A 14,930-nucleotide genomic window follows, 5' to 3' on the forward strand; every position below is an offset into this window, starting at 1 on the left:
CCTGTTCTATGTTCACGTATAAAACCCCCACCCTGATTTTCTTTCATCAGATCAGCTTACCTCAGAAGAGAGCCAAGGTTTTACCACGTGGTGAAACTTTTAGACTATCGAGAACGACAGAATAATAACAAGTCTTTGATATTAATTAATAGTCTGCAGCTAGAAATTATATAATTGAACGCGAAGACCGACGAAACATCCATTCTATAACGACATTAATGAATGTCGCTTTGAAAGATCCATTCTAACCGAGAGAGAGAGAGAGAGAGAGAGAGAGAGAGAAAACTCTCCAACAGAACGACTCTCCAACAAGGATCCCGACGACACACTGAGCGTAAATATATATTGATTGCAATTGTTCCCGAATGAGTAAGCGTTCATGTGCAAAGGATTAGCATATCAATTGTTAATATTAATGAACTCTGTGTGCCTCCTCAGCTGCCCTTTATGACCCTTTGTTTAACAAGACACCAGTCATGCCTGTTTAGCCCACTAGGGCACATTACTCTACCAATTCTTTGTGATGATAATTACTGTTTGTATGCTTTCTGTGAATTACTTAGTTTAGTAAATAAATGATTAAGACAATTGATGTATGGATGACTTTAGTAAAGGCTGGATTCGTGCAGATACAACAATTTACGACGTTTGGAATGAGACTGGACGCGAGGTAAAATACACCATTTGAACCAGAAGATAATCGGCCTATACTATAATATAATATATAATGTTATAATATAGGAAAGTTATATTAGGAAAATTATAACTTTGTAATCTGAATATTTTCCTTGGTGCCCCGATCTCCAAGTTAATTACAATTAAACGATTAATCAGTTTAATCGCATGATAATAATTACAGGGAGTTAATTGATAAACATGTCTTCAGTTTAATGGTGCCCCAAAGACACGACAATGGCCAGGAAACTCCCCAGACCTTAATCCCATTGAGAACTTGTGGTCAATCCTCAAGAGGCGGGTGGACAAACAAAAACCCACAAATTCTGACAAACTCCAACTATTGATAATGCAATGGGCTGCCATCAGTCAGGATGTTGCCCAGAAGTTTATTGACAGCATGCCAGGGCGGATTGCAGAGGTCTTGAAAAAGAAGGGTCAACACTGCAAATATTGACTCTTTGCATCAACTTCATGTAATTGTCAATAAAAGCCTTTGACACTTACGAAATGCTTGTAATTGTACTTCAGTATTCCATAGTAACATCTGACAAAAATATCTAAAGACACTGAAGCAGCAAACTTTGTGGAAATTAATATTTGTGTCATTCTCAAAACTTTTGGCCACGACTGAAGACACTTTTATCCTAAGTTACTTACAGGAGGAATTGGGGTTAAGTGCCTTGTGCAAGGGTACATTGACAGATTGTTCACCTAGTCGGCTGTGTGATTCTAACCAGCGACTTTGCGCTTACTGGCCCAACACTCTTAACCGCTAGGCTACCTGCTGCCTGACATTAATTTATTTACCTTTTGTGTTGGTGGGGAGGGGGGTATATGATGGGGTATTATTCTCAATCGATTCTATGTATTTATATGGAAGCAGCAGCACTCCATTGTCCAAGTCAAATTTCTCCTCTGGGACAATAAAGTATCAAATCATATTAACTATGGGTTGTGAAGACATACAGTACGAAATCAAAATTATTACTTAGGAAAATGTTGTATCATTTAGAAATGTGGAGTAGCTTGTATACATAAACAAAAATATATCATACATTTTTAACATTTTATTTCAAGGCAACAAAATGTGAAGTTTCTTGGCGCTCTCTCGCCACCCTCATCACTGACATGCAAAGCACCAGAAGCTGGTTTGTCTTAATGCTAAATATATGCTAATATATGCAGAATTCAAAATCAATAATTTGAAGTTTGTATATAAAATCATTATTTAATGATATAAAACTTTTGATACCAAAAATGTAATTATCGATATATATACTACAGGTGAAATGTTTTAGAACATATACTCATTCGAGGGGTTTTTATGTATTTTTACTATTTTCTACATTGTAGAATAATAGTGAAGACATCAAAACTATGAAATAACACATATGGAATCACATAGTAACAAAAAAAGTGTTAAACAAAATTCTAAAAATAAAGAAAATCCCTTGAATGAGTAGGTGTTCTAAAACTTTTGAGAGAGAGAGAGAGAGAGAGAGAGAGAGAGAGAATATATATATTATATAAAACATTGAATTATCAATATTAAAAAATTGGTTCCTCCATTGAATCCTATGGGGAATAATGGATATTTTTACATTTCTTATATCGATAAATTAAAATAAATTGATAATAAAATTTCATATAAATAATGTCATGAATAAAATAAAATTGTATTGGTCACATACACATACAATTGAAGTTGGAAGTTTACATACACCTTAGCCAAATACATTTAAACTCAGTTTTTCACAATTCCTGAAATTTAATCCTAGTAAAAATTACCTGTTTTAGGTCAGTTAGGATCACCACTTCATTTTAAGAATGTGAAATGTAGAAATTGTAGAGAAGGATTTATTTCAGCTTTCATTTCTTTCATCACATTCCCAGTGGGTCAGAAGTTTACATACACTCAATTAGTATTTTGTAGTATTGCCTTTAAATTGTTTAACTTGGGTCTAACGTTTCGGGTAGCCTTCCACAAGCTTCCCACAATAAGTTGGGTGAATTTTGGCCCGTTCCTCCTAACAGAGCTGGTGTAACGGAGTCAGGTTTGTAGGCCTCCTTGCTCGCACACACTTTTTCAGTTCTGCCCACAAATTGTCTATAGGATTGAGGTCAGGGCATTGTGATGGCCACTCCAATAGCTTGACTTTGTTGTCCTTAAGCCATTTTGCCACAACTTTGGAAGTATGCTTGGGGTCATTGTCCATTTGGAAGACCCACTTGCGACCAAGCTTTAACTTCCTGACTGATGTCTTGAGATGTTGCTTCAACATATCCACATACTTTTCTTTCCTCATGATGCTGATCTATTTTGTGAAGTGCACCAGTCCCCCCTGCAGCAAAGCACCCCCACAACATGATGCTGCCACCCCCATGCTTCACGGTTGGGATGGTGTTCTTCGGCTTGCAAGCCTCCCCCTTTTTCCTCCAAACATAACGATGGTCATTATGACCAAACTGTTCAATTTTTGTTTCATCAGACCAGAGGACATTTCTCAGAAAAGTACGATCTTTGTACCCATGTGCAGTTTCAAACCGTAGTCTGGCTTTTTTATGGCCGTTTTGGAGCAGTGGCTTCTTCCATGCTGAGTGGCCTTTCAGGTTATATCGATATAGAACTCGTTTTACTGTGGATATAAATACTTTTGTACCTGTTTCCTCCAGCATCTTCACAAGGTCCTTTGCTGTTGTTCTGGGATTGATTTGCAGTTTTCGCACAAAAGTACGTTCATCTCTAGGTGTCAGAACACGTCAATTGCTCCCAAGGATGAATTGCTCCCAAGGATGAACAATTGCTCCCAAGGATGAACCCGACTTGTGAACGTCTACAATTTTTTTTCTGAGGTCTTGGCTGATTTCTTTTGATTTTCCCATGATTTCAAGCAAAGAGGCACTGAGTTTGAAGTTAGGCCTTGAAATACATCCACAGGTACACTTCCAATTGACTCAAATGATATCAATTAGCCTATCAGAAGCTTCTAAAGCCATGACATAATTTTCTGGAATTTTCCAAGCTGTTTAAAGGCACAGTCAACTTAGTGAATGTAAACTTCTGACCCACTGGAATTGTGATTAAGTGAATTTTAAGTGAAATAATGTCTTTAAACAATTGTTGGAAACATTACTTGTGTCATGCACAAAGTAGATGTCCTAACCGACTTGCCAAAGCTATAGTTTGTTAACAAGAAATTTGTGGTGGTTGAAAAACTAGTTTTAATGACTCCAACATAAGTGTACGTAAACTTCCGACTTCAACTGTATTTAGAAGATGAAATTGCGGGTGTAGCGAAATGCTTGTAAGTTAAAATATGTATATGTGTTAAATATATGTTAAAACGGCTTTCCATACTTGCATTATCCATTAATTTGTTCAGATGCAGAATAACTACATCATCAAGGAGTCCTGTGGCTGCATTGATTGATATGTGCTCGTGGGGCGTTTAAGCCCTGAACGATACCTGATAGGCAGCTATGTCTACCAGGCTGCGTGTTGCCCCCAAGACCACAGCCAATTGCATGCAGCTAACTTGGCTAGTCTTGTAACATGGCTAGTTAGCTAGGTAGTCTTGTTATCTAACTAGCAAACTAGCTGGTTATCTGTGTGTAACAGTGTAGGTTCCGTCCCTCTCTTCGCCCCAACCTGGGCTCGAACCAGGGACCCTTGCACACATCAACAACTGACACCCACGAAGCATCGTTACCCATCGGCCACAAAAGCCGCGGCCCTTGCAACGCAAGGGGAAACCCTACTTCAAGTCTCAGAGCAAGTGACGTCACAGATTGAAATGCTATTAGCGCGCACCACCGCTAACTAACTAGCCATTTCACATCGGTTACATGTGCTGGTTGTTAGCTTGCTTACCTGATGTGTATAATTATAAGGGACACTTCATGTTTTGTGGATAATATTACAATTTACAGTGGGTGAGCTGACAGGCTGATCAGATTCAGTTTCAGTTTCAGCCTCAGATGCTGATAAATCAGGATGCTGCCTTATAGGCTGTTTCATAGGTCAAATTTCTTTATAGGCAGATGCATATCTGTTATGCAAGCTAACAACCAGAATAGAAAAGAACCTAGCTAGCTAGATAGCTAACAATACTACCTAGCTCACTAGCTCGCTCGCTCACTAGCTCGCTCGCTCACAACACTAGCCAAATTAGCTGTGTTGTTGCTTGCATGCGAGTGGCTATGGTCATGGGGGTGACAGACTGGGAGACAGGGCTGCCTAGCCGACGTGAGTAAGACCTTTAAACAGGTCAACACACACAAGGCTGCGGGCCAGACAGATTACCAGAACGTGTGCTCCAGGCATGTGCTGACCAACTGGCAGGTGTCTTCACTGACATTTTCAACATGTCCCTGATTGAGTCTGTAATACCAACATGTTTCAAGCAGACCACCATAGTCCCTGTGCCCAAGAACACAAAGGCAACCTGCCTAAATGACTAGACCCATAGCACTCACGTCCGTAGCCATGAAATGCTTTGAAAGGTTGGTAATGGCTCACATCAACACCATCATCCCAGAAACCCTAGACCCACTCAAATGTGTATACCGCCCAAACAGATCCACAGATGATGCATTCTCTATTGCACTCCACACACTGCCCATTCCCACCTGGACAAAAGGAACACTTATGTGAGAATGCTATTCATTGACTACAGCTCAGTGTTCAACACCATAGTACCCTCAAAGCTCATCACTAAGTTAAGGATCCTGGGGCTAAACACCTCCAAGTGGTGAGGGTAGGTTGCAACACACCTGCCACGCTGATCCTCAACACTGGAGGCCCCCAGGGGTGCGTGCTCAGTCCCCTCCTGTACTCCCTGTTCACCCACGACTGCATGGCCAGGTACGACTCCAACACCATTAAGTTTGCAGACTACACAACAGTGTAGCCTGATCACCGACAACGATGAGACAGCCTATAGGGAGGAGGTCAGAGACTTGGCCGGGTGGTGCCAGAATAACAACCTATCCCTCAACATAACCAAGACTAAGGAGATGATTGTGGACTACAGTAAAAGGAGGACCGAGCACGCCCCCATTCTCATCAACGGGCTGTAGTGGAGCAGGTTCAGAGCTTCAAGTTCCTTGGTGTCCACATCACCCACAAACTAGAATGGTCCACTACAGAGGTTTACGGCCTAGAACATCACTGGGGCTAAGCTGCCTGCCATCCAGGACCTCTACACCAGGCGATGTCAGAGGAAGGCCCTAAAAATTGTCAAAGACCCCAGCCACCCCTGTCATAGACTGTTCTCTCTACTTCCGCAAGGCAAGCGGTATCGGAGTGCTAAGTCTAGGACAAAAAGGCTTCTCAAAAGTTTTTACCCCCAAGCCATAAGACTCCTGAACAGGTAATCAAATGGATATCCGGACTATTTGCATTGTGTGCCCCCCCCCCCATCCCCTCTTTTACGCTGCTGCTTCTCTCTGTTTATCATATATGCATAGTCACTTTAACTGCATTGTGTCCCGCCACCCACCACCCGCCAACCCCTCTTTACGCTACTGCTACTCTCTGTTCATCATATATGCATAGTCACTTTAACCATATCTACATGTACATACTACCTCAATCAGCCTGACTAACCGGTGTCTGTATGTAGCCTCGCTACTGTTTTTCACTGTCTTTCTACTGTTGTTTTTATTTCTTTACTTACCCATTGTTCATCTAATACCTTTTTTGCGTTATTGGTTAGAGCCTGTAAGTAAGCATTTCACTGTAAGGTCTACACCTGTTGTATTCCGTACACGTGACAAATAAACTTTGATTTGATTTGAAAACAACTTTTGTATTGTAGTGATCATCAGATAAATAAGTTGTGATCTCTCTGGACTTCTGTACAGTTCCACCTCCAAAACTGTCTAAACAACCGCTATGCCACTGGAAAGGCAATCTTTGTAATCAAACAAAGATGTGCATTATGTTGGTATTAAGCTTTTCGTCATAGGTCATGCAGCCACTCCCTTTTCAAAAATGGAGATCAACTGGGCTAAGATAGATCAATCCCTATAGTATTATTACATGTTGACTGGCAGATAAACACGCCTTTGGCATAGTGCTTAATATACAGTATGTGTATCGTTCAAACTCCTGTTACTATCTGATAGTTGACAATGAACCTTATTGTTGGTCATTGATCTTACTTCAATGAAAAATTTATGTAGAGTTGCTATGGTTAGTGTTTGCAATAAAGGGGTTAAGTTGTGTGTGTGTGTCTGTTTGTGTGTGTGTGTGTGTGTGTGTGTGTCAGTGGCGGTCGGTGCCGTTTAAGAATTATGAGCATGGCCTTAATTCTATTACAGCATATTGGATGACTGATGACTGTCATTCATATTCCATTCACCTAGTTCAATGTAACATTGATAGGTTTAGACTACTACATGATACTCAAATTTTCCCTGTACCCATGAGGTTGCTCCAACCTAGCCTATGAATGAAAGTTTACAATGTAGGTGCACAGTTTGAGAGAATTTTGAGTAATCAATATCGCCTTTCACACTCTTGGCTGCATCTAGCTGATTTAAGGTATAATCATCAGTCCAACAGTTGCAAACGAGAGTTTCTATTGGACAAATCCAGGTATGTTAATCCCCGTTTGCTTCTGTTCAACAGAATCGGTAGAATGAATACACCCCTGATCACATGCAATCCGTTCACTTTCATAGTAGTCACATAAAAACAGCATGATCACTTTGCTCGTTGTATATATAATTATTTCTCGCAACCATCTACGTGCTCTCCTCCTCTCACCTTTTCCCTTCACTTGTAGACTTCAGTGCACATCATATCAGCTGTCTGTGACCAGGCAAAAATATAAAAAATTCCATGCCAAACCTTCCTATCATGACTGCTAACTGCTACACATAGCCTACACCGTTGTCACATCATAGTCAACTAGAACTACTAAAACTAAGGCTTTAGTAAACCAGCTACAATCATGCAGTACAGTGTACAGCCGAAAGCACTTTAGCAGTTACACCGGCAGGCACCGGAGGCAATAAATTAATAAAACCAAAAGCTTACCTTGACTTGGAAGAGTTCCAGTGTTGGATGCCCATAGCCATCGAGCTAACATAGCATCCCTCTCTGTTTGAGCCAGGTGTTTGAGTATGTTCAACTAGCTAGCTGCATTTTCTAGCTAAGTGAAAGCAAAAGTAAAAAAAAAAAAAAAATACAACCAAATATAGCTAGCTTGCGCTCTCTCTCGCTCCTCCTTAATTTTGGAAGAAATTAATTTGTTCAAAACCGTTCAACTATTTCTTTCTCTGAGTCAACTACTCGCCACGCTTTATGCACTGCAGTGCTAGCTAGCTGTAGCGTATGATTTCAGTAGTAGATTCATTCTATGATCCTTGATTGGATGGACAACATTTCAGTTCATTCTGCAAGAGCTCTGATAGTTTGGAGGACGTCCTCCGGAAGTTGTCAAAATTACTGTGTAAGTCAGGGCTGCCCAACCCTCTTCCTGGAGATCTACTGTCCTCTAGGTTTTCAGTCCAACCCTAATTTAGCATATCTGATTCAGCTAGCTGTAGTCTTGTTGAGCAGCTAATAAGTAAAATCAGGTGTGTTAAATTAGGGTTGGACTGAAAACCCACAGGATGTTAGATCTCCAGGAAGAGGGTTGGGCAGCCCTGGTGGAAGTCTATGGAAGGGGGTGAGAACCATGAGCCTCCTAGGTTTTTATTGAAGTCAATGTACCCAGAGGACAGAAGCTAGCTGTCCTCCGGCTACACCATGGTGCTACCCTGCAGAGTGCTGCTGTGGCTACTGTAGACCTTCATTGCAAAACATTGTGTGTTTTAATCAATTATTTGGTGACGTGAATATTGTATATTTTGTATAGTTTTATCTAAAAAGGGTAACTTTTTTAATGTTTCACTATTTTTATGAAATTCACTGAGCATGGTCCTCACCGTCCTCCTCTGAGGAGCCTCCACTGATGTGTGTGTGTGTGTGTGTGTGTGTGTGTGTGTGGCTTTATGGGCAGTATTATTGGGTGTTCATTTGTTTGGCAAAAAGCCATAGAAAGTCATTGGATTTCCAATGCTGTTCTTTAACTGTCCCAAGGAGAAATCCCCCACCAAAGACCAGCTTCAATTGCTGTTTCGGCGAGCTGTTTATTACAAAAGGACTGTACATACATTTCAATTAACACATTATATATACAAACCAAGAGGAAAGAAGACAAATCAGATTCTGTTCCCATGAACATTTAAGTTACAGATCATCCCTTTTTCCACGTTTCATATAAGAAAACAGACATAAAATCAAGATGCCTTGAGCCCTGGTGCCCTGAAATGTTTTACGTTTTAGTGGTAAACATACATGCAATGTTCTGCTGCATGAGAGTGGTTGTCTCATTATATTTTTCTAGGAAAATATAAATAAATAAAAATACACACCACTACTTAACCATGTACAGCAGTCTCAGACAAAGTATTTCAAAACAACAATGGAATGCTAAAAATGCTTAGGTAGGAAAAGTAGTTTTTTCTCTCTCACAAAAATGACCAAAAATGATGGAAGAGTTAAAAGTACAGTCAATAACTGGATGTAGTGGCAAATTATTATTCTCAGTAAAAAATGTAATGTTTTTTATGTATGCATACATTGAGGTTGAATACTGTTTGTGTTGAATATGTTGGCATTACATGGTCTTCCACACAAGTGCACGTGGCAAGCTTCTTTATTTAATTAAAAACATTTTCTCCCCAATTTCATGGTATCCAATTGGTAATTACAGTCTATTCTCATCAAGACATAAAGCCAAACAAACGTCTGTACAAAGCAATGCTCTGAACGAAAACGGATTGTGTCATGTCTGCGTCTTTAATGAATAAAAAAAGCCACAATAACAAAAACAGAGTATACTATATTTGAAACCAGGGGATGACAGGTCTCTCTCTCTCTCGGCTTTCTCTTTCTCTCTTACTTACTTTCTCTCTCTTTCGTTCTCTCTCCTCCACTCTCTCCCTCTCTAGTTCTTTTTCGTTCTTTCTCTCTCACACACACTTTCCCTCTCTTTCTCTCTCTCTAGGCCTCCGAAAAAACCCGACCAAGCTACACTGCTTCTTGACACAATGTCCACTTAACCCGAAAGCCAGCCACACTAATGTGTCAGAGGAAACACCGTGCACCTGGTGACCGTGTACTGCACCCGGCCCCCAACAGGAGTTGCAAGTGCGCGATGGGACAAAGATATCCCTGCCGGCCAAACTCTCCCCTAACCTGGACGACACTGGGCCAATAGTGCGCCGCCCCATGTGTGTCTCTGTCGTGGCCGGCTGCGACAGACCCTGGACTCGAACCCAGAACCTCTAGTGGCACAGCTAGCACTGCAATGCAGTGCCTTAGACCACTGCGCCACTCGGGAGGCCGCACGTGGCCAGCTTTAACTTAACTTTGTCTGTGCGTCATAATGCCTACTCCATGTGGTCACAACCTATTGTTAACCGTAACCTATTCGTAATATCACTGATGGCTCATGAAAAATAAACCTCAAATGACAGGATGTAAGAGGTAAGGCCATCCAACTACAAGCAACCTACATATTTGTATGGAAGTATTTAGTTATAATGTCGTCATGTTTACAATAAAGTTGTGTAGGCATTACTATGCACTGAAAATGTGTGTGGAATATTACTTCATCATAAATGTGTGGCACAAATGTGTCCGCATCTTTTAAATACAATCAATGTAGTACATTTGAGTCCACAATGCACTGCTGAATTGCCTACATTCGATGTGATAGAAATGATAGAGCAAGGTTACATTCAAGATTGAACGTTTACCACTGTTACAAATCACTCTCTTCTGCTCAATAAGTAGGCTAGTAGCCTACACCATTTTTTGACAGTCTTGCGTCCTTGTTTTGAGGTTGTGTTGATGATGGTAGGTGATAATGGTTATCAAGTACCAAAGATAAGCACCTAACCAGAGCCCACTGTCAAAGCCAGGTTGATATAACAAACAACGATAATGGAACGTTTGGATAGCCAGAACGCAATTAAACGTGTGTTGCAATCAAAGCCATGTGATTGATGTCATATAAAAAGCCATTGAGAACTAATCAGTGCAGACATTCCAACACAATGTTACCATGATGGAGTAGAACGTACAATAATCAGTTTCTTCACGTTTTGTTACAGTAGCCTGACAGCATAAAATAAGAAGATATAATACATTTTTTACATTAAAAAAAACGTAATATCAAGTGACAATTGGCTAAACTGAAGGTAGAAATGGCACTAAAAGTGAAAAATCAAAGAAAACCCAAAAAATGACTAAATAAGAGCGAGTAACATCATCCCTACCTGGCACAACTTTGCATGCCATTGACCACTCAAAAGACGTAGATGGAAAATCACAGGTAAAACACTACTGACACACAAACTGGCAGCTTCTCACATTACAGTATATATATACATATATAGTGCATTTGGAAAGTATTCAGACCCTTTGACATTTTCCATATTTTGTTACGCTACAGCCTTATTCTAAAATGGATTAAAAAACGAATCATCTGATCAATCTACACACAATACCGCATAACGACAAACTGAAAACAGTTGTTATTTTTGTTTGCAAATGTATTACAAATAAAAAAACAGAAATACCTTATTTACATAAGTATTCAGACCCTTTGCTATGAGACTCGAAATTGAGCTCAGGTGCATCCTGTTTCCATTGATCATCCTTGAAATGTTTCCACAACTTGATTGGAGTCCACCTGTGTTAACTTCAATTGATTGGACATGATTTGGAAAGGCACACACCTGTCTATATAAAGATCCCACAGTTGACAGTGCATGTCAGAGCAAAAACAAGGCCATGAGGAATTGTCCGTAGAGCTCAGATACATGATTGTGTCCAGGCACAGATCTGGGGAAGGGTACCAAAACATTTCTGCAGCATTGAAGGTCCCCAAGAACACAGTGGCCTCCATCATTCTTAAATGGAAGAAGTTTGGAAACACCAAGACTCTTCCTAGAGCTGGCCGCCCGGCCAAACTGAGCAATCGGGGGAGAAGGGCCTTGGTCAGGGAGGTCCCGTATGGACTCCGGAGAGGCGAAGGTCGAGAGCTATGCGTCCTCCGAAACACGACCCTGCCAAGCCACACTGCTTCTTAAAACACTGCTCGCTTAATCCGGAAGCCAGCCTCACCAATGAGTCGGAGGAAACCCTGTCGAACTGGCGACCGTGTCAGCTTGCATGTGCCCGGCCCGCCACAGGAGTTGCTAGAGCGCGATGGGACAAGGACAACCCGGATGGCCAAACCCTCCCCTAACCCAGATGATGCTGGGCCAATTGTGCGCCGCCTCATGGATCTCCCGGTCGTGGTCGGATTCGACACAAATCAAATCAAATTTGATTAGTCACATGCGCCGAATACAACCTTACAGTGAAATGCTTACTTATAACCGACAGTGCAGTTTCAAAAAATACGGATAAGAATAAGAGATAAAAGTGTAGTAATTAAAGAGGAGCATTAAAAAATAACAATATATACAGGGGGGTGCCAGAACAGAGTCAATGTGCGGGGCACCGGTTGAGGTAGTATGTACGTGTAGGTAAAGTTAATTAAAGTGACTATGCATAGATGACAACAGAGAGTGGCAGTGGTGTGGAGAGGGGGACAATGTGAATAGTCAGGGTAGCCATTTGACTCGATGTTCAGGATTCTTATGGCTTGGGGGCAGAAGCTGTTTAGAAGCCTCTTTAACCTAGACTTGGCGCTCCGGTACCGCTTGCCGTGTGGTAGCAGAGAGAACAGTCTATGACTAGGGTGGCTGGAGTCTTTGACAATTTTCAGGGCCTTACTCTGACACCGCCTGGTATAGAGGTCCTGGATGGCAGGAAGCTTAGCCCCAGTGATGTACTGGGCCGATCACACTACTCTCTGTAGCGCCTTGCGGTCGGAGGCCGAGCAGTTGCCATACGAGGCAGTAATGCAACCAGTTGTGCCCGCTTCACAACTGTCATGGTGTGCTTGGACCATGTTAGTTTGTTGGTGATGTGGACACTAAGGAACTTGAAGCTCTCAACCTGCTCCACTGCAGGCCCGTCAATGAGAATGGGGGCGTGCTCGGTCCTCTTTTTCTAGTGGTCCACAATCATCTCCTTTGTCTTGATCACATTGAGGGAGAGGTTGTTGTCCTGGCACCACACGGCCAGGTCTCTGATCTCATCCCTATAGGCTGTCTCGTTGTTGTCGGTGATCAGGCCTACCACTGTTGTGTCAACGGCAAATGTAATGATGGTGTTGGAGTCGTGCCTGGCCGTGCAGTCATGAGTGAACAGGGAGTACACGAGGGGGCTGAGGACGTACCCCTGAGGGGCCCCTGTGTTGAGGATCAGCGTGGTGGATGTGTTGTTACATACCCTTACCACCTGGGGGCGGTCCGTCAGGAAGTCCAGGATCCAGTTGCAGAGGGAGGTGTTTAGTCCCAGGGTCCTTAGCTTAGTGATGAGCTTTGAGGGCATTATGGTGTTGAATGCTAAGCTGTAGTCAATAAATAGCATTCTTACATAGGTGTTCCTTTTGTCCAGGTAGGAATGGGCAGTGTGGAATGCAATAGAGACGGCATCATCTGTGGATCTGTTTGGGTGGTATACAAATTGGAGTGGGTCTAGGGCTTCTGGGATGATGGTGTTGATGTGAGCCATGACCAGCCTTTCAAAGCACTTCATGGCTACAGACGTGAGTGATGGGTCGGTAGTCATTTAGGCAGGTTACCTTAATGTTCTTGGGCACAGGCACTATGCCTTTCTGCTTAAAACATGTTGGTGTTACAGACGTGGACAGGGGGAGAGGTTGAAAATGTCAGTGAAGACACTTGCTAGTTGGTCGGCGCATGCTCGCAGTACACGTCCTGGTAATCCGTCTGGCCCTGCGGCCTTGTCAATGTTGACCTGTCTAAAGGTCTTGCTCACATCGGCTGCAGAGAGTGTGATCACATAGTCTTCCGGTACAGCTGGTGTTCTCATTCATGTGAGTATAGAAGTAGTTAAGCTCGTCCGGTTCGCTCGTGTTTCTGGGCAGCTCTCGGATGTGCTTCCCTTTGTAGTCTGTAATGGTTTGCAGACCCTGCCACATCCGATGAGCGTCAGAGCCGGTGTAGTACGAGTCGATCTTAGTCCTGTATTGATGCTTTGACTGTTTGATGGTTCGTCGGAGAGTATAGCGGGATTTCTTATAAGCTTCTGGGTTAGAGTCCCGCGCCTTGAAAGCGGCAGCTCTAGCCTTTAGCTCAGTGCGGATGCAGCCTGTAATCCATGGTTTCTGGTTGGGGTATGTACGTACGGTCACTGTGGGGACGACGTCATCGATGCACTTATTGATGAAGCCAATGACAGATGTGGTTTACAATGCCATTGGAGGAATCCTGGAACATATTCCAGTCTGTGCTAGCAAAACAGTCCTGTAGCTTAGCATCTGCTTCATCTGACCACTTTTTTTTATTGATCTAGTCACTGGTGCTTCCTGCTTAAATTTTTGCTTGAAAGGAGGAATCTGGAGGATAGAATTATGGTCAGATTTTCCAAATGGAGGGAGAGCGTTGTATGCATCTCTGTGTGTGGAGTATAGGTGGTCCAGAGTTATTTTCCCTCTGGTTGCACATTTAACATGTTGATAGAAATGAGGTAAAACTGTAGGAGCGCCGTCTCTGGGTGAGCGTTTTCTTGTTTGCTTATGGCGGAATACAGCTCATTCAATGCTATCTTGGCGCCAGTCTCTGACTGTGGTGGTATGTAAACAGCTACAAAGAATATAGATGAAAACACTCTCGGTAGGTAATGTGGTCTGCAGCTTATCATGAGAAACTGTACCTCAGGCGGGCAATGGCTCGAGACTTCCTTAGATTTTGTGCACCAGCTGTAAAATACATAGACCGCCGGCCCTTGTCTTACCACACGCCGCTGTTCTAGCCTGCCGGTACATTATATTGTCGTCGTTCAGCCACGACTCCTTGAAGCGTAAGATATTACAGTTTTTAAAGTCTGGTTGGTAGTTTAATCTTCCCAATAACTCGTAAATTTTTCTGTCCAAAGATAGCATGTTTGCAAGCAGAATTGAGGGGAGTGGGGGTTTATTCGATTGCCTCCTACTCCTCAGAAGGTAGCCCGCTCTCCGGCCTCTCTTTCTCCGCCTCCTCTTCACGCAGATCACTGGGGTCAGGGCCTGTTCCCGAGGGAGCCGTATATCCTCTGCCTCGGGCTTGTCAGT

This window comes from Salmo trutta, chromosome 21 (genome assembly GCF_901001165.1).
Source record: "Salmo trutta chromosome 21, fSalTru1.1, whole genome shotgun sequence".
NCBI classification, from domain to species: domain Eukaryota; kingdom Metazoa; phylum Chordata; class Actinopteri; order Salmoniformes; family Salmonidae; genus Salmo; species Salmo trutta.